A 21,551-nucleotide genomic window follows, 5' to 3' on the forward strand; every position below is an offset into this window, starting at 1 on the left:
GGGACCCATGACAGAAATTGCCCAAGATAACCAGCCCATGAATTTTTTCCGCTGGGCCTTGATTTGTACCCATTTGATTCTGAAAGGGCATGAGCCTTTTCATAATTAGAATTTAACTCCAGAAGTAACACTTGTCACTTACCTGACCAGTTATTTTGGAAGTGAACATCAAGTGAGTCATAAGGTCACTGTAGAACATTTTATCTCCTTGACTCTTTCCAACTCAAACCCTACAGGGGTCCACCTCCCCACCAGGACAGAGCTCTACTATGCTCTTGAAGGTTTTATTGTGTTCTTAATTCGCTTTGAAACAATCCTTCCCACTAAAGCCATTGTGGAGTGAAAGAATGTTGAACTTCAAATCAGAATTTGTGAACAATAAACACTTCAGAATTCAATGCATTGATAAGAAATATTTTATTTCATTCCTAAAAAATGGCATTTCTATAAGCAGCCATAATCAGATATTGAGGTCTTTGACCCCCTAATGCAAGTTTCTGAGTAAAAATTAGTGAATAAAAACTTTCTTCCAAAATATAGATAAGTGGCCATTCAGTAGTTTTAGACAAACTCCTAAATTTAATACTCCTTATTTTTAGATCTGATTCTGCCGCTTTCTTATGAGGAGATTTTTGGACAAATCACTCTGTCTCAGGGTCTCATTATCTTCATCTGTAAGGAAAAGGAAGTAAGCCTAAGTTATTTTTTCAACTGTAACATTTTGCAACTTATTACTGCATAGCTCACAGTTAGAAAAGATTCAAAGACTTTATTCTATGTATCCAATCAGGTTGCTTAATAAAATAGAGTTGTAAGATTAAAAAAGGGCTACTGGTCTGTGTTAAGTGCATTTCCCAAGGAAACTCTGAAAGCGTTAAACAGATAGCTGCTTGTGACACTAATGAAGTAGCAGTGCTTTGCTCTGATTCTGAAATGGAAGGAAGCCATGAGTATCCAAAAAAGAAGAGGAGGAAAAAAAAAAAAAAAAACCTCCCTCCTGAAGGCAGCTATTCTGGGAACCTAGTGAGCTGCACACCAGGCATCTTCCTGACCTGCCAATCATGAGATGATTTCAAAGAAGGTAGGTCAACTACCACCCACCTGACTGCAGTCTCTCAGGAAGATAGAAGCTGACTTGAGGAGAATGTACTAATGAATGTAATCTGTTGCCACTTTGTAGGAGGCTGAAATGATCACTTCCTGGGAGTTAAGATTACATAATAGTAGAGCTGCATTGACTAGACCAGGAAAGAGACAGCTCTTCCAACTTGTCTTGGGAGTTGGGTGATACTAAACAAAAATAGTTTGTATTAATGAAACAAATAATTCTGGTACTGACTAGTGATTTTAAACTTAAAAAAAGCCTCTGCTTCACTGCTCTTATTTTATCTTTTATAGCAATACAAAGAACACAGACAGAAGCCATAGAGAAAAGAGGACGGGTCTATTGTGGAGAGTCAGAGCAAGCCAGCTTGGATTCACAAGCAGCCTCCATCTCCGGGTGATTGGGAGATCAAGACGTTTGCTGACTCTCTTAGCATGTTTCCTTACCTGGAAACATGAGAGGGCCATGATAATAACTAATTTACCAACTATTTAAAGAATTTATAAGAATTAAGGGTGAATGTAAAGAAATTGCACTGTACCTAACATATGATACTATATCACCTATTATTATTATTATTATTATTATTAATTATTTCTGCATTTAGAATATCTACTAAAGTGCATTGACTTCTAAAATGTGCATTTCTACAAGGCTGTATGACTTATAAATGATGAGGTTGTGTTAACATGCACCAGCCACCTCCAGTCTGAGGAGTGATGTTGACTATAACAGTAGAAATCCTACTGAAGGAAAAGCCACTAATACAAATGTTCCTATCTGCTTTCAACACTGTACAGGAGATAGAATATCACATTCTATGAAAATAAATACTTCTTCTATGGCAGTAAATCTGTCCATGTGGTAGAAATGGGCACAAATAATCCACTGTATCCACTGTATCTCAATCACATCTTATTTTGATATGATTAATTTGTTCTGCTCTAGCTCAATCCTCATTTAAAAAATAATTATTATGACCTTGTTTCTGGTATGGATTTGTCAATGGAAGACAAATGCATTGGCCAATAAACAGTATTTCATAACCCACTTGATACATTACATTTCTCACTATAAATTGGCATATTAGTATTCTGGTGTACTTATAAGCTTCTTATGTAAGATGTTAAAATGAGTTATTCCTCTGAAGCCCGTTCATTGCCCAGCTTCTCATCTCTTCCTCTTCTTTCCACTCCTTCCATAGGATCCTTTGGTAGGACATGGTCTCCTACATGGGACACAAACCTGTCTTAATGGAAAATAGAAGACATATTCATACCATTCTGATAACTATAATTATAGCTGGCCAAAAATAGAAAGTCCAATCTGCAATAAGTCTTTTACAGATTCCTCAACTTTCTGCTCCACTCCAGGTACAATTCAATTGTAATTCAACTGCTCATTCTTATGCTATTTCCCTAATTCAATTGCACCAGCCTGCTAGAGGTGAGAGAATAAACTAGAATGTATTGAGTATCAGCTAATTTTAAAACAGGTGCTGGATATATGTATGCAAAGAAACATACACAGTATCATTTAATTATAAAGAAACTTTCTTTATTAATACTGTTATCATCTCCATATTTCATATGGGAAAATAAGGCTCAAAGAGAAAGATTTCCTTGAGCCTAAGGACCGATACTTAGTAACTGGTAGAACTAAAATTACAAGCCCTGAGCTGTATGACTCAGTAGCCTGTGCTCTCACACTGTGTAGTTTCCTACATCCCACCCACGACCCATTTATGCTTATAGCTTTCACAGTGACCAGCACATGGTGTACTCTCATCAAGTATTCATTTACTGAATTAAATTATACTAAAGATAACTAGCCTAAGGGTGACAAACTAAACACTGTTGCTCCAGTTTGCTAGAGACTGAGCATTTCCCTGGACTTTGGACTTTCAGTTCTAAAAGCAGGAAAATCCCAGACATAGGTTGGTTACCCTAATAGCATCAATATAAGTAGAACATGATATACACTCAAAACACATTCATACCCATTTTAGTTCTATCCATGTCCTATTTCACAATGCGTGTGAGAAAAGAAATGAAACGTAATAGATTAGTGGATAACAGGTGCTTGTTTAAAGAGTAAGAAGTTCTAGTATGGCAATAACAACTTAGAAAATTGTGCATATTTCTATAAATTGGAATTTGGCTTAAAAATATGATAAACAGAGGATGGGTGAAATAGGTGAAGGGAATTAAGGAGTGCATTTGTTGTGATGAGCACTGGGTGTTGTATGGAAGTGTTGAATCATTAAATTGTACACCTGAAACTAATATTACACTGTATGTTAACTGAAATTTCAATGAAAACTTAAAAAAAATATTTAAAATATGATAAACACATCTACCTATCTATTTAGGAATACCTAAAATAGAAATACATATTTATTTTTAAATTCTGTTCTCATTATCATAATCTATGGTATCATCAAAAATAATCTATATTTCTAGATGTAAAAAAAATTGTTATAAGCTCCTCGAAAATGTTGTACAACTTTCAGACAAGAATTAACTCTGAGCTGGGTGACAGCAATGCATATAGAGTTTGTTTCATTCTTTAAATTTCCTTCATATATATTATTGTATTAGTTCCTAAAACCAAGTATATCTTTCAACAACATCTCATTTAGCTTTTTACATATGCTAGAATTATTTTACAAAAAACACTTCAATTTGCTGATAAAGAAACTGGAACTATGGAGATTCATTGACTTCACCAAGTATACTTGTGTTTTAAGCGGCAGGGCCAGGAGGAATAGCAAGTGTCTGCTTTCCACAGCTCCAAGCTGACTGTCGTTAACGGAAAAGCTAGCATGGAGCTGACTTTTCAGTTCTCTGTAACTTTTCCTTATCAACTGACATTGTCCTCTTACATTTTCAGGTCTTGACTTCTGTAATGATATCTTCCACATAGGCAGCAACACCAACACTCTCCGACATCAACTGGTCCCACAATATGGCCCAGAGAATCTTTTGTGTTTCCCTCATTTTCTCCACAGTATCTCTTTCAACGACTTTTCACTTTGCTCTAGCTTCTGATCCTAGCAATAATGCCTCCTTTTCAGCAGGTGACCTAACCTCAAATTCTACAAAGGTAGACAAAGTATTGGATGATAACTCTATTGACCACTTGCCAAGGAATTGGAAGGATTGCTTCTTTTTTGGAGTCATCCCGTAGCATCATTTTATTTTCTCCTTTAGGGGAAGCTGATTCCTTACTATTCCTTTTGGTTCTGTACCTTTGCCTTCTCACTTTCTTCTGATGCCTTTCCTTTTGTAATTTACTCACTCAACCTGCTTCCATCTTTTAGATGACCAAAAAGAACAAACCAATAAGCCTCCACCAAGATCGCCTATAACAGCAAGTACAACATTCTTGCTCTAGGAATCCACTTTGAGAATATATTGCACACTTGTGGAAAATGATGTATGAACAAGACTATCCATTGTAGCCCTGTTGGCAATAGACAAAAAAATGGGAGGAAGTTGAAGGCTCCTTCAAGGATTGGTTAAATAATTAATGATATAATGAAGTAGCATGAGACTGTGCAAGAGAATAAGGGAGCTATTCATGATCTAACATTGTAAAGATTCCCAAGATAAATTATGAGGTGAAAAAAGAAAGGAACACAATTGTATAAATAACAATGTAACTTCTATTTAGATACAAATAATAAGATAAGAACTTATATTTTGATTTGCTTGTATATGTGTAAGGAAACTTGTGAGGATATAAAAGAAAACTGGACATCAAGGTGGCGTTCAGATGAGAACTGGGCAGGAGTAGAAGGGGCTGTAGACAGAGACTTCTCACTATAAAAGCTTGTGTACTTTTTGGTTTATGAACCATATGGATGCCCTACCTATTTTTAAATTTGATTAAAATACCTTATTTCCACATTTTGCTCTAGTTACCAAATTCTCCTTACTTTTTTTTTTCATATCCAAACTTCTTGAAAGCTCTCAACATTGTTGTATACAGTCTTCATTTCCTTTTATTCATTCCTCTAATGCTTTCCAATTTCTGCCTCCATCATGACAATGAAACTGATCTCTCAAGACTTCTGCTTGTTAAAGTCTACAGCTACCTCTGGATCGATCTAAAGTGTGTGTAGTTAGTTTCAACATCTTAGCCCTTTTCCTTAAGTGCATGATCTACCATTTTCCTGGATTATCTTTTTCCTCCCTAGAATGCCTTTTCAGTCGGCTTGGGAGCTTTAAAACAGAATTACCAGAATCTCAAGGGAGCAGGGAGTACAAGTATCATATAATATTATCTATGCATGGAGTAAGTGCCTAATGTCTGAAAGACACAAGCTCTTGTCTCTCCTGTATCAATTCAAACACTTGGTGATTTCCTTTCCATGTCATTAGTTGCAAGTTATATGTCAATAACTCATAAATTAATATTTCCAGCTTCAGTCTAACTCCTGAGATCTAAATTCTTATATCCAATGTCCTGTTTGCCATGTCTATTTAGATGTACTATGAGCGTCTCAATCTTAATGAATGCCTCAAAATGAACCCTTGATTTCCCCCTCCTCATCCACTCTCACTCTATAGCCTCCTTTTATGGAAAGTCAGCACTCATTTCTTTCTTCCAAATGTCTCAGACATTATCTCTGGGGAAACATTTACATCCTTCTTTTCTTCTTTATTTTTTTAATGCCCCACATCAAACAATCAGCAACTCCAGGCATCTATTAACTTCTAAAATAATCCAACTATTTGTCATATCTTCTCCAATAGCACCCTAGTCAAAGCCACCATCACCTGTCCCATGAACTACCGTGGTGCTCCTCCTCCTCCCGCCCCAGCTGTCCTGAGTGTCTGCAGTCCATTTCCTTTGAGGTAGCCTATATTATCTTCTAAAACAATGGCATGGTCGGCCACATCCCTAAGCAAAACACTTCTCTCCTGTGATTACCTTCTGTCTTCATTTTCTTTTGAGCATAAACAAATACCATAAACTCATAGTTTAAAACAACATCCACTTACTAACTCATAGTTCTGAAACTTGTAAGTCTGGGAACAGCATCACTGGGATCTCCAGGTTGGAAGGCCCAGGGGCCATGATGAAGATCTTGGCCAGGGCTGTGGTTGATCTGAGGCTCGGGGTTCTCTTCCAAGCACATTCAAGTTGTTGGCCGAATTAACCTCCTTACATCTGTGGACATCACAGCAGCTTCCATCCTCCACCAGGCCAGCAGGGATATTATTCTCACTTCAAATCTTGGGTCAGGCCCATAGAGGAGAAGCTCCCTCTTTAAAACCTTCTATCATATAATGTTATTTATGCATGGTAGCTACTATCCATCATATTCAGAGCTCAAATTCACATTCTAGGAAGAGGTCATAAGGGCATCTATGGCTAAAGGAGGGTATCTGGTTGTTCTGGGGGTCTTTATAAATATATGTCTACCACACCTTCTCACTTAGATAAAATCCAAATCCTCACTCTGCCCTTAGAAGATCTGCCCCTGCCTACCTTTCCAGCCCCATCTCTCTCCTCTTTCTCCAGTATTCACCACCTACCAGGGTTTCCTTGCTGCTCCTCAAACATACCAAACCTCTCTTGTCAGGTGCTTTTGCATTTTCCAATCTCTCTACTTGTTGCATTTGGTTATATATCCTCATAGTTAATTCCTTCTGCTCAAATATCATCTTATCAAAGAGACTACCATATATCAAAGAGCACCCAAGCACCATATTTTCCTTCAAAGCACATCAGCACCCTCAGTACCCCACATAACTTGTTCAGTGCATATATGCACATGCAAATGCATGGATGCGCATGCGCGTGTGTGTGTGTGTGTGTGTGTGTGTGTGTGTTCAAAGCAGAAATGTGAGTTCCACATGAGCAGGAGTTTTGTTTGGTATAGACAGGACATCCCAAAGTTTAGAGGAGAACCTGACACATAGTTGGCCTCAGTAAATATGGATTAAATCAGTGAATGTGTTGACTGAGAAAATTGATTCATGAATGAATGAATCAGGTCACCAAGTTCAGTTTGGTTTGAAATTTTGGTCAGCTTTAGAATTCATAAGTGAGTGCTAAGACACCATCCCTAAATATCTTGAATCTGTCCAGGTAGGTAGAATGCCAAAATGTGCATTTTAAACATTTATCTTGTTGTTCAGATGCTGAAATCCACAGACTACTTATACAAATATCCATGGTGTCATTGGATTGTTGATTGGGGTCTCAAATACTACCCTGAGCCACCTACCAAGTCACGTTTAGATCGATGTCTAGAATCAAGATCTGTGGCTTTCCATCCAGTGAACATTATTTATTAATTTAATGAAATACTATATACCAGATGGTGCTCTAAGCACCAGGTGACAGCTGGGAAAAAGCAAGAGGAAGCACTTGTCCTCATAAAGCTTATCTTAGTGCAGGAGAGACAGACAGTGGACAAGTGATGAATAATCATCCTATAACTCCCATTCTGGCCATCTTTAGGTGGCTTCCTCAGCTTCTATTTTGTGATGGTTGCAAACTACCTGAAAATTGTAAAGGGGATTTTGTTTTAGACCTCAATTCCAGTTCACTCAGTGATTTTATGTATCCTGTTCTCTGAACAGCCATCTCTCTGGAGAAGGCCTGGATCACCCATATCTTCCCTCTAGTAAATAATTAAAGGCACTCAGAATAGGACAATTATCTGGCTGTCTTTCCTGGGCCTGGCCTCCTGCCCTCCACAGAACACATGGGCTTCTTTTGACAAATGTCATTGGTCCCCAAAGCGTGCTTATTCCTGGTAGCAAGTTTAATGATGTGAGTATTGCAGATCATGTCCCCTTGTAATGCTAAGCATTTATAGAAACTACCTCCCACATCCTGCAATTAAAGCACTGTCTGTAAAATAATTAGTCACTAAGAAAGAATGTCAGGCACTTTTAGGGGTTAGCAGGATGACATTAATTTCATCAGTAATTGTTCAGGCAGGCCAGGATCTTTTCAAAAAGCTACTCAAAGAAATAATTTCTATTCTACTCAATTTCATATGCACATGTTTCATTGTTTCAAAACAGTTAAAGGTAAGTGGCAAGGTGAGTGATATCAGATAGGTGCCCAGGAAGAGAAATATGAGAGGCAATGCTGTTTTTAACAAGTAGTCTAGTATAGTGGGAAAATTATATGCTGAGGAGTCACTTAGAGCTAGTTACAATTCTTCCTTCTGCCACTTACCTAATGTGACCTTGACCAAGTAACGTAACCACCACTCCTGATTATAATCCACATCTACGCTAATGGATGGAGTAACATCTGTTTCACAGGGATATTGCAAGGGTTCCAGGAGCTAATATATAGATATGCTCACCACAGAGATGAAAAATACATGGATAAAAGAAAAGGATGTAAATTCATAGCAGCAACAATGAAGATGTTAAAAAGCAAGTAATTGCAGAATTTAAGACCTGGAACGGATCTTAGATACTGGTAGAAATCCCTTATTTTAGAGACAAGGAAACTGAATATGGTGTTGCCTCCAAGTCTTTGGGCCTCACCCATAAAAATTTGCTGGAAAAACTTTGAGCATAATCCATGTCTTAGGATACCAAACATAGTGTTTATTCACCCTACGCATCACTTCCGCTTCACTCCTATGTACTTCTATTTTTTTTATTTTATTTAAATTCAATTAGCTAACATATAGTACATCATTCATTTCAGATGTAGTTTTCAATAATCCATCAGTCATGTGTAACACCCAGTGTTCATCACATCACGATGTACTTTTAAAGCACAACCAAAAAGCTCTGTGATTTATTTCATAGGTATTTCCATTTAAGATGTATATATCGTTATGAATTAGCAGGATTTAAAATTGGGCAAGGAATTATTAAATCTCAATTAATAGAAGACAATAATGCTGATGAAAACTTAGCTGTAAATAGGCATCTAGACATAAATAAAAATAACCTGTGATCAATGTGGCAAAATTCAGAATCTTTTAAATTTTCCTAGTGCTACACACTATTAGAAGCCAGGTCCATATAGAGGAAGCAGTTTTTAGCGGGATTATGCTCGGAGTTTTAGTGGCTTTATTCTTATCTCAGATTCTGTTTCTTGTGATGGGAAAAGACTATATCTTCCTCTGCTTGTTTGCTCATCCAAAGTGAAGTCTGTTTGAAAATGGTTAATAAATGCAACACAATATCCCCCTTTCAGAATTAGCCAATTTGGGATAATCAGATTTCCATCATTTAAGGGGCCAATTTTCCTTTGCTTCCTCCTCATTTGCTTTCCTGCAGTACACCTGCTGTACAGTAGTCAGCAGAGGGGGGATTTGAATGATAACACTACTTTACATGTAAATGGAGTGTTTCATCCAAGTATCTCAAAGATCTCTGTAAACATTATCCAGCTGAATACAGATTATGAACACCACTTTGAAGCTAGGAAAATGGGCACTATATGAGTAAGTGACTTGCCTAAGGTCACACACACTAAGACTGTGGTGTTGCTCAAAAGAGGCTCCTGGTTATTTGAGAATTTAATCATTCTGATTTGCCCAGGTAAGTGAGTCCATCTGCCTTACAACTCAGAGCTCCTGTATATTCCCACTTGAGCATCATTTATTGTATTCTCATTACGCACAATTACAGCCTCTCCATTCCATCAGACATTTCACCCCATAATCCATCTTACGACTTTCTGTCAATGTTGACAATCCATGTAATGTCACATATCATTATAATTCTTGAGGTTAAAGACAATGTGCATGATTTTCTCTCACTGAGTTTTAATTTCCATGTTTTAAAACCTGGCTCATTGAACATAATGCAGTATGTGAAAAAGCATAGTTTAGAATGAGGAGAGAATCTACAATTCTTATTTGCATATCTAATCCACGGGATAAATGAAATACAAAGGTTGATAGTAATGGAGCACTGAGGTTGCCAAGAGTAAGATTTTAAAACCTGGGAATGTAAAAGGCATTTTGAAAGGCATTTCTACTTAGTTATACAAACGTGGTGTTTATCCTGTCTGACTTAGAGGGGAATGAAGCTAGGCTATCTTTATTGTAATGTATACAAGAGTGGGTAGCATATTTTAAGAGATAAATCTCAACTTTTCCATTTCTAAGATAGCAATTTGTCATTAAGTATGTACAAAATGTTAAGAAATGTGAACATATGTAAGGCACCTGGCACACTGGGAACCCTATGGTACTTCCCTTTTTTGTTCACTCAAGAGTAGGTATAGTACTCTTACCAAGTGGACAGTAGGGAGCATCCCAGTGCCATCTCACATGATGTGACCTCAATGTGAGCACAGGAGGGATGTCCTTTGGTTCCGGTACTGCTGTCAATTCCCTGTGTGGTCTCGGTAGGTCACTCATCCTTTTTTGAACACAATTCCTGCAACTAAAATGGAAAATCTTAAATCAGAAAATCTCTCAAGTTCCTCCCAGATCTAAAATGTTATGAGTATTTTATAATCTGGGCACATCATGATTGACTATGAGAGTCTTAGACCATGAGACTAACTCTAGAATATTAACTGTGTTGCTCCAAATATCCCTAATTTCTCTTGATGTCTACTTCATTACTGTCTATCTGTATAGTCCAATACGAAAGCCACAAGCTACATGTGACTAGTAAACAACTCCAGTGTGTCTGGTCCAAATTGAGATATGCTGTAAGTATAAAATACATTCCTTATTTTAAAGCCTCATTTTAAAAATCATCTAAAATGTCATTGTAGTTTTAATTGCATTTGAAATGTTATATTTTAATAAAATAGACTACTAAATTAACTTTTTATTTTTCCTTTACATATAACATGAATACTTTTACTTTAATATTAACTTCTATCAAGTTTAATAGATATTTTATTTCAACTTCTAAAGGACAGTGCTATCCCAGACAACACACAAAATCTATACATGTGTGCTGATATGTGCACTAATGAAGGCAAACTGCAGACTTTCACCTTGAATAATCCTTTAAAATATCATTTAATCCTATCCCCTGACCTCAGCCCAGTTACATATCATTATTCCTATCCTATGGATGAAGCTTCAGATCTCAAGTCAGAGATACTACAAAAAAACTGTGTAGCAGTGCCCAATATCCAAGTCTCCTACAATGTCATTGTACAAATTTACTTTATTTCCCATTGCACTTTACATCCAAAGATGTTAAAGTCTGAAGGTATTAAAGTCCAAAATCAAATTATATTGCCCTTATGAGTTAAAATTAAAAGAAGCTAAAGCCTAAAATGAATTATCTTCAACTTTTTATTCAGTCTCAGCTAAAGGGTTTGTCAATGTCCAGTAGACTGAGGTTCCTTTAGCAACTACCACCTGGGCTCTGTGTCCCTGGAATCCTATTCCCAGGGATTGTATTAACTTAATCCCAAACTCTCAGGATCCTTACTTTTAACATGCCAAAGAGTGAAGTGTATACCCATGAATATCAAAGAACCGGTTCCACATTTACTGAATTTAGAGGCCAATATCTAACTCTTAAAAGAGCTATGCAAAGAAAATGATGTACCTAGAATGTGTATTTGGGATTGACCATGATTGAAGATTAAAACAGCAAGACCTGTATTTATAGTGATCCTTACCCCTATGACTGAACCACTTCCAATCACAGCATTGAGTTGTATCTCTCTATAAAGGCAGATAGATGAGAAAATAATAATAATAATAATGTCTTCTTGCTCTTATCCTTACTGAGGTATTGTCAGTCTATACATATTGTCCAAAGTCCACAACAAATACATTTGAACTTAGCTGAGATAAACCCTCAGTCACCAGTTAGTTTTGATTCTACCCATTAACCATTTCTCAGGGTAGAAGCTACTTTCTCTTTTGAGCCTCATGTTTCTGGAGCCTCAACACTTAAATGAGCACAAGCTCTTTGTAATTATGTCATATGCCACTATAATGAGCCCAGGCATTTTCAGTTTAAATGGAATTGTCATCTACTGCCTACTTAACCTGGGCCTAATACTTTCAGCTATGCCTTGATTGGCTCATTGTTGTACATCTGAACTTGGTGTCCTGAAGTTTAAAGCAGCAATGTCTTATCAGATAAAGGGCTAGTATCCAAAATCTATAAAGAATTTTTCAAACTCAACAGCTAAAAAATAAATAACCTAATCAAGAAATGGACAGAAGATATGAATAGACATTTTTCCAAAGAAGACATACAAATGGCCAACAGACACATGAAGAAAATGCTTAACATCATTTGGCATCAGAGAAATATAAATCAAAACCACAATGAGATATCATCTCACACTAGTCAGAATGGCTAAAACTAACAATATAGGTAAGGATGCAGAGAAAAGGGGGGACTCTTTTTTTTTTTTTTTGAGATTTTATTTGTTTGAGAGAGAGAGAGAGAGACCATGAGTGGACCAGAGACAGAGGGAAAAGCAGACTCCCCACCAAGCAGGGAGCCAGATGTGGAATTTAATCCCAGAACCCCAAGATCATGACCTTAGCAGAAGGCAGGCACTTGACTGATTGAGCCACCCAGGTACCCCAAGGGGAACTTTTTACACTGGTAATGGTAATGCAAGTTGGTATAGACACTCTGGAAAAAAGTATGGAGATTTCTCAAAAAGTTAAATATAGAGCCACCCTATTACCCAACAATTGCACTAGTAGCTATTTATCCAAAGGATACAGACATAGTGATCCCAAGGGGCACCTGCACTCCAATGTTGACAGCAATGTCCCCAAAGCCAATCTATGGAAAGAGCCCAGATGTCCATTGACAGATGTATGGAAAAGAATGGATAAAGAAGATGTGGTGTAATACATACAATGGAATATTACTCAGCCATCAAAAATAATGAAGTCTTGCTCTTTGCAATGTGAATGGAACTAGAGGGTATTATGCTAAGTGAAATAAGTCAGCAAAAAACAATTGTCCTATGATCTCACTTATATGTGGATGTTAAGAAACAAGACAGAGGATCATAGTAGAAGGGAGCAAAAAATAAAATAAGATGAAATCAGAGAGAGAGACAAACCATAAGAGACTCTTAACTGTAGGAAACAAACTTAGGGTTGCTGGGGGTGGGGGATAGGTAAGGGATGGGGTAATTGGGGGATGGGCATTTAGGAGGGCACATGATGTAATGAACACTGGGTGTTATGTGCAACTGAATCACTGAACTCTATCTCTGAAACTAATAATGCACTCTATGTTAATTCACTGAATTTTAAAAAAATAAAATTAAAATAATAAAATAGCAAGGCCTTTATTTAGAAAGATTCTTACCTCTATGGTCAAATCATTGCCCATGCTGCTTAGGAAAAACTTTTCCTGTATAGTAAGCTCTCACCCTATAAGACCCATTAGGGCCCCTCCCCAAGTTACTTACCTCTTAAGTCTGTTGAAGACCCTATTCCTGCCCATGGAAGCTAAATGCATTTCATAGCTGCAGTAAAATAAACTCTGCCATAATCCTCTCTGGGTCATCTAATTCTGAGGCCAGAGGCCAACAATTTTTATCAAGGATGGCTGCGTCAGCTGGGGCCAATTATGAAGCCTGTGGAATTTCACTGACACCTGCACATCCCCATATCCGGGCCTGGCTCTAAGGAAATAGCCATTTCCTTTGGACAAAGCCACCTAAAACTGCAGTCATCCACCAAGGTCAAAATATCCCATGGCCAGTTAAAGCCTTTTGGCTAAGCTTTAGCAGTTAGAAAACCATCACACAATTATAACAACCTGTTCAGCCCAATCCATGCCTTTACAAACCGTGAAGATTAAAACACATGATCCATACATACACTGAAGTCCACAGTGTGAAGACCTGACACACCAGCACAGCCAGCCACTGTTTGGGTGTCTTCCTCCACAAATGATTCTCCCTTTTTCATTTTGTGACTTTTCTGACCCATTCAATGCAGGTGGTCCAATGAATAATAACCTGTTTTCTCTACCCAGGTTATGAAAACAACAACAACAACAACAACAACAAAGAAAAGGAAGATAGCAACATCATTTTTACTACAAATAAAAGCTGGATGGAAAACATGGCTTATGGTGGACATATCTATGAGCAAGTCAACCTACACTCAATAGACCCTAGAATTAGCTCGACTCATTCTTCTAGGCAAAGGCAATACTGGATGAGACCCACCTCCTTAGGTAGAGTGTAAAACCACATAAGGGTGGAACATGGGCAAGAAGAAAGGAGGAGGTATAGTAGCATCCACTTATCCATGGCAGATACCCCAGTGGATGCCTGAGACCATGGAAAATGCTGAACTGTATATATACTGTGATTTTTTCCTATATGTATAGACTTATGATAAAGTTTAATATATGAATTAGCAGAGTAAGAGATTAATAATTATTATTAATAAAGTAGAACAATTATAACAATATGCTCTGATAAAAGTCATATGAATGTGATCTTCTTTCTCTCAAAATATCTTCTTATAGTGTGCTCATCCTTCTTCTGATGATGTGAGATGATAAGATGCCTACATGTGAGATGAAGAGAGGTGAATGATGTAAGCTTGTGATTGTTTTGAGTTATTATCGACTCTCTAACTGTCCATCAGAATAGAGACCATCTTCTTTACCACTACAATTGACTGTAGGTGACTGAAACTGCAGAACATGAAATTACAGATAAAGGGGAATTCTGAACTAACTGGAGTATAGTCAGTTATTCTCAAACTACCAATTATATGAGTCACTCCATCTCTTCTTTGAAGGAGTTTAGGGGCAGAGAGAAGCTGAGAGAGTTGTATTTATGTTCTATATAACATGAAGGAAATCTCAGGGTACAGAAGAAGCATTAGCCCCAATCATAATTTTTACAAAATTATAATTGTACATTCATCCAAATTTCTTTTAAGATTTATTTATTTATTTATTCGTGAGAGACACACACACAGAGAGAGAGAGAGAGAGAGAAGCAGAGTCACAGGCAGAGGGAGAAGCAGGCTCTATGCAGGGAGCCTGATCTGCGTGGGACTCATCCCAGGTCTCCAGGATCACATCCCGGGCTGAAGGTGGGGCTAAACCGCTGAACCACCCGGGCTGCCCCAACCAAATTTTATCTTTCAGGCCCACATTCTTGAGGTGTATTAGTTTATCTAAATTAATGCATTTGAAAAAAGTTCAAATTGTATGGCTTCATAGCCTCCTCTATTCACAGTATATGGTAAAGCATTTTTCCCAAGATATTGCAGTAATCCACATTATATCCTAGATTTCACTCCATTGATCCACCAAAATTGTTCCTAATATGTTCTGCACTGTGGAGCCTATATTGCCCCATCGGTCAGAAATATCAGTTTTCAATCTCTGTCGATTTGAATCATACTTATTCTACAAAGCCCAACTAAAATCCTAGTCCTTTTAGAAAACATTATTTTTTTAAATATAGAATATCTAAGTAGAATATCTTTTCTTATCTGGTTCCCATGGCATTTTGAATTACTAGTACAGAACTTACTGTAATCTACCTTATATTATTGATGTTTACCTCCATATTTGTCTGTTTTCTGGAAACTAGTTTTTAGGCTCCTAAATAGCAGGGGTCATGCTATTCATCACCTCTGAATGCTCACAGTGCCTCTGTGATTTATCATTCTGTATTGCTGGACTCTAATAATGCATTCTGAGTTAAATTAATTGCCTCAAACATTGAAGTTTATAGAAAAAAGATGGCGGCATGCCCAGGAAATTAGCTTAGCAATTGTCAGATACTTCAAGTTCAAGGGAAGGGACTCAGCTCAAATTGGTTTAAGCAAAAGAGGAATGTTAGCTTATAAAAGTGGGAAGTTTTTGGTTAAAGCCAGTTTCAGGTACAGTTAAATTCATGTTTTCTTTTCTTTTATTTTTTAAGATTTTATTTATTTGACAGAGACAGAGAGAGGAATGGCAGGCAGAAACAGAGAGAGAAGTAGGCTCCCAATGGAGGAGCAAGCCTGATGTAGGCCCCAATCCCAGGACCCTGGGACTTTAACCGACTGAGCCACCCAGCTGCCCTTGCATTCATGTTTTCAAACACTAACATGAAGCTGCCATCTTTCTTTCCTTTTCTTGTTTCCATTTGCTTTTGCCTTATTTTCAAACAGGTGTTTTTTGTCTTTTGGTTTTGGCTTTATGTTGTTTTTGTTTTTGTTTTTGCAAGTAATGATGAGAAAGCCTTACTCAGCTCCAAGCCCAACTTAAATTTATAGCTCTTAATTCCAGAGAAAATGGAGGCATTTTCCCACTAGTGATCCAGCAGAGGACTCTGATTTACTGGGTTTGGTTCATATGCCTCACATTGAGCCAGACACTATTACCAGGAGGCTGAAACATTTCCTCCAGATCAGAGGGTTTAGAATCAGGTCCACTTGGGCTTCTTTGAACCAATGTTGTTGCTAACAATGGAGGAGAAAGTTTTTGCTCAAAAGAGGACCTGCTGTATACACAAATAGCATTAAAGAATTAGAACTAACATCAATCTTAGTGCTTCCATGTACCAGATATTTGAACTCACACTAGGTATTAATCCCCTTTTAAAGTGTTTGTAAGAGTTTTTTTAGAATTAAATGAAACTCTAAATAAAGCACCAAAGATACATAACGTACTAAGTAAATGTTAATTCCCATAAGATACTTCCTGTACATATTCCTTAATGTCATACCTATTTAAAATAAAAGGGTATCTGAAAAAAAAAGTTAATAGAAAATAGAAGAAGAAAAGGAAGGTGATGGATGTATATAGAAAACCCTACTAAAACACAGTATAAACCAACAGTGATATGAATATGAGAGATCACATGTATGAAGCATCACATTGAAATCTTTTTTTTGGGGGGGAAATTCATTGTGTGAATGCAGTTGATAATATTAAGTTCCAGAATCTTCTTAATTGTGTCCTATGTCACCATGAATGTCCTGCAATGGATTTCATTGCACCCAAGTACCATTCTTTTATTTTTCAAAACTCATGTACCACAAAGACTTCAAGAGAAAATATAAATATAAATGGCATTAAGTATATTAGTATTCACTGCACACCATCTTTCACTTGTGGCCTTATAATTCTTATATCCACTATGCCACAGATAACTCCTTAAACAGAATAATTAATTCAGGTTAAGTTTTCCAGCAGAGAGTTTTATGTTCACATTAGATAATCAGGCACCATGGTTATATAAAAGGAATTTATTATTTCTGAAGAATGTCCATTGGGGAGCAGTGACAATCACCAAAAGTATTTTTTAATATGTGAACTCACCTAGGAAACCACACAACAAGGGCAGAACAGTCTGAGTTAATTCCAGATCATGATTTATATGGTAGCCATGAGCTACTACTCTTTATGCTCATCATCCTTGGTTCTTCAACCACCTGCATCAACCACATTTCAGTTGTCATACAATTCAAACTATATTTATGATAACAGTTTCCAGGCTAATTTTTCTGATACCTATCACTAATGGAGCTGATTGTAAAATTTGTGGAAACTTCATAGCCTCTTATTAAACACAGTATCCATTAAATACTAAATTATATACACTTACAATTAAATTATATTAAAAACACAATTAGTAAATTTATAAAACCCATAACTTCCTAATTATTTTAATTTGTTGATGGCACTTTACCAAGAGCTGGGTATGTAAGAGGGATAATACATAGACTTTGCCCTGGAAAGGCCCATTGTCTAGAGACTCATCATGTTTATCAAACTATGGTTTGGTGCATACACTGGAAGTGCCCACGAATTAATAAACGATGATGCAGGAATGGATCCTATGGTCAAATATATTTAGAAATCCCTGAATTATACAAGTAAAATAAATTATGTCACTGTAGGACTTTTCTGGAAGTTTATATGCTAATGTGCTTTGAACAGCTCAAAGGAAATGAAATAATCAGTATTTTCAGACTTACTCAAGTAAAAGAACAATTTTTAGAAGGATGTATTTTCTAAAACTAAAGTTCCACAAGATATGAGTTTGAGAAACAATGCACTAATAGAATAACACTCATCTTCTTTTTGAGTGCTCATCTTTGGTCACTTATTCTCCAATTTCATGCTCTATAAAGAGACCAGTACACTCCTGTCCACTCTTCCCACCATTCTCTTGGTCAAGTCAGTTTCATGCTAATAGAAGAAAATTGAGCAGTTTCCAAAATACTGGATTGTATGAGTCAACCCACAAGCAGAGCAAATGACCTCTAGAAGTAGAGAAATGTTTAAAATACGCTCTTGAAAGTAACTATCCAGCACTTAATTGTGAGGCATCTATTCATTCTCCTAAGGTATTTCTTATAGCAATACTTGTCTGCCCAGAATTTAACATTGTTTAAAAGGACAGGGTGAGTAATGAAAAAGAGTAATTCCATATAAATCAACCCAAGAGCAAATTAGGGTGATGGACTTAGCAGAACAAGAGGCTGGCAAAATTGTAAATCCTCTGAGTCGTCTACTGCTCTATGAGCTTTTGTTGAGACTTTCCCTGAAAAACGTATTGCAGATTATCACTGTTATCTGTGGATGTCTGAGACATACTTTATCACTACAGGAGACATTTTAAAGTTTGGGTGGAAATTCAGTGGGCAGTCTTACATCTCAGGCTTTCAGTAAAGGAATATTTCAGCTTTTTGGGGAAACCAATTCTGATATAATACAAATCTTTGATATCATATGATGTCACTTACCACTCTGAATGCAGGGTTCTTTCTGATGTCAAACACACACATGAACACACCAAGATTTATCTGTTTGGTAAAACTGAATTTATCTCTTTTACCAAGAATAATGTTTTTAAGTATAAAAACAGATGATAGTAAGAGGTAACAGGTATCAAGTCTAATAAAATCATCAAATTTCCTTCTTCTTCTATACATTCCCCATTGGAGAACTCACATAACTTTTGCAGAATTCCTTTTTGTTACTGTGGTGATTGAAATCAAATATTTTTGTTGTTATTTTGTTTCTTTTGTGTTTGTTTTTTCTCCAACCTTGAGCCTTCTCCTAATTTCCTGGACTGCATATCCACCTCCACTTAGGTAATCTGTCAATAACTCCAATTCAACATACCTCAAATTAGACTCATTAATCTTTTTCCTAAAATAATTCTATTTTCATGTTCACCATCTAAAAAAGGACATAACTTGTTTTCACTCTCTCCCTATCCAGCCATTCCACATAAAACCTTTTTTTTCTTGCTTCTCATATTTCTTGACTCTTTGATGCTATCTTCATGACCCCATTAAAAAAACAACACTCATGAACAAAAATAAATGAACTTGATATAAGAAAACAATGATTTGAAGCTTTATTTTGACATAGGCATATCATTTCATGAGCATGCTTAGAGTACTACTATGACCTAGGTAATTGCAATCTAGTTATATGACCTTGGAGAAGTTCTACAACATTTCTGTATTTCACCTTCATGAGAAAAAAAAAAAAAAAGAATCATAGCCTCAGAAGGTTATTAGGAGGATCCAAGGAAATGATGTGCATATGCTTGCTTTGCAAATCATAAAGCAATAAAAAAGCAAACAATTCCACCATTTCTGTTCTATAACCTCACTGATATCACCCCAGTTCAAACCCTGATGATCCCCTTCCTTCTAAAATTGCATTAAAGATTTAGCAAGCTCTCCACCAAGATTAAGCATTCACTCACCTACTCATTTGCTCATTCACTTACCTAACATTTAATAAAGACGACAGAGAGCTCAACATGGCCTTGAAATACAGACATAACCTGAGACTTATTATCTGAAAAAATAGCAATTGCACTTGCTATAGAGGGTTAGCACAAGTTAATGGGTGAATCTCCCCGCACAGTGCCTGACATCATATAGTGGGTGTTTGCTAACTGTTGGTTACTGTCCTTTTATTAGTGTTAATGGTTGAAGCCCACATTTTCTGGCTCCCTGCCCAGTTTTCTCTAGATATAAAACACTGTCTTCTTTATACAAACATTTTTTTTTCTGCCTAAACAGCTAAATCTCCGTGATACATGCTTATAGGTAGGAATATATATTGTGTCCCCATGGATTTCAATATTGAATGAATAAACATTTAATGAATAAAACTTCCTCAATATTATATTGATGTGAAAATAAATCATTTTAAAGCTATTTAAAAGCCCTTAAGGCAGTAGGCTATCAGGATACAAAGAGGCACCTGGCATTCATATCAACACCCATAAAATAGAATAATAGCCCTTCCACCTTTTTTCTTTCTCAGGCACTTAAATTTTTCCAACTACTCATTTGCATTTCCTTTGAATCCTCAAGCAGTTTTCAAAAATAGCTCTTTTATAGAAAGTAAATTAATCAACAGACATGCAGTTTTCACTGGGAGCAACATCACAAGGAACTCCCGCGCTCATGAGCTCAGCAATGCAGTGACCTCAGTTTCTCTCTTCCTCTCTCCCCCTCTCCCTCCCTTTCTCTCTCTCTTTCTCTTTCTCTCCTTCCCTCTCTTTCCCCTGCTCCCTCTCTTTCTACCTCTCCCACTCCCACCTCCCCTTCTTTCTGTCCCTACTTCTCCTTCTCCCCCTCTCTTCTTCCCTCTCCCGTTCTCTCCCCACCACACTTTTTTATGTTCTCCTATCTATCTATGCATCAACGAAAATTGGCTGAGTAAAACTGTATGTGAATCATTTTGCAACTGCATTACAAAGTTAGAATTTGGTGTAATGATTCTTGCTCCTCTCTCATTTTAATAACTCAAACCCACTTCTGTGTTTCCCCGTTGTTGCTTCTATAAATATGTGCCAGAATAACAATAATATTAGTCATAATTTGTAATAATCTACTCCATAGACCCCAGTACATACCTCAGGCATAAGAATGAAACATATAAAATTGCTGAGAGCCTGTTCTGATGTAGAAAAACAGCAATTTCTATGACTTAACCTAAAAAAAAACAAAACACACGTCATGACTTTAACTGCTTGTTCTCTGTTTTCCCACTAGACTGAGTGCCCTTTTAGAGCAGAGATTTGTCTTAATTTTTTTTTCTATATGCAAGGATACAAGCATGATGCTTGGCACCTAATAGGTGTTCACAGGAGTTTGTAGGTAGAAAATAACTCTATTTTAGAGAGTGTTCATGTACAGTAATGCTGGATGATAGACAACACTTTACAGTGTAGATGAGGCAGGGACTGTCAGAAAAGATAACTGAATTGTTAATGAGACACATCTTGTGTCAATGAACCAGCTTTAGAATCCAGGCTCTACTCACAGCCAGTTCTAAGGTCCAAGCAATTTCATCTAATCTCATCATCAAATCACACCAACTTAATGAGCAAGAAATTATAGTTAATTCTATTTACAGATACAAAATGGAGTCCAAGGCCATCTAGACAACAAGTAGTGGCGCTGGGTTTAGTGACACTTATCCAGCTTCAAAGTCAGATGCTCTACCATTTCATCATTCTATTATTCCCAAGGCCTACCTGGAAA

The 21,551-nt window shown here is 36.9% G+C and overlaps 1 long non-coding RNA gene across 2 annotated transcripts; it reads right to left on the minus strand.

The window, feature by feature from the left end:
* Positions 1-926: 926 nt before the first annotated feature.
* LOC144290934 (uncharacterized) lies at positions 927-21,038 on the minus strand. 2 transcript variants are annotated; one of them, XR_013358407.1, is made up of 3 exons: positions 20,921-21,038; positions 10,343-10,494; positions 927-2,354 (listed from the first exon to the last, which is right to left on the minus strand). It is a non-coding gene; the product is annotated as an uncharacterized LOC144290934 (long non-coding RNA). The 2 variants fall into 2 exon arrangements; XR_013358408.1 differs by lacking the exon at positions 20,921-21,038 and adding an exon at positions 13,475-13,591.
* Between the last annotated feature and the right edge of the window lie 513 nt (positions 21,039-21,551).

The sequence above is a fragment of the Canis aureus genome, chromosome 2 (assembly GCF_053574225.1).
Source record: "Canis aureus isolate CA01 chromosome 2, VMU_Caureus_v.1.0, whole genome shotgun sequence".
Lineage (NCBI taxonomy): Eukaryota > Metazoa > Chordata > Mammalia > Carnivora > Canidae > Canis > Canis aureus.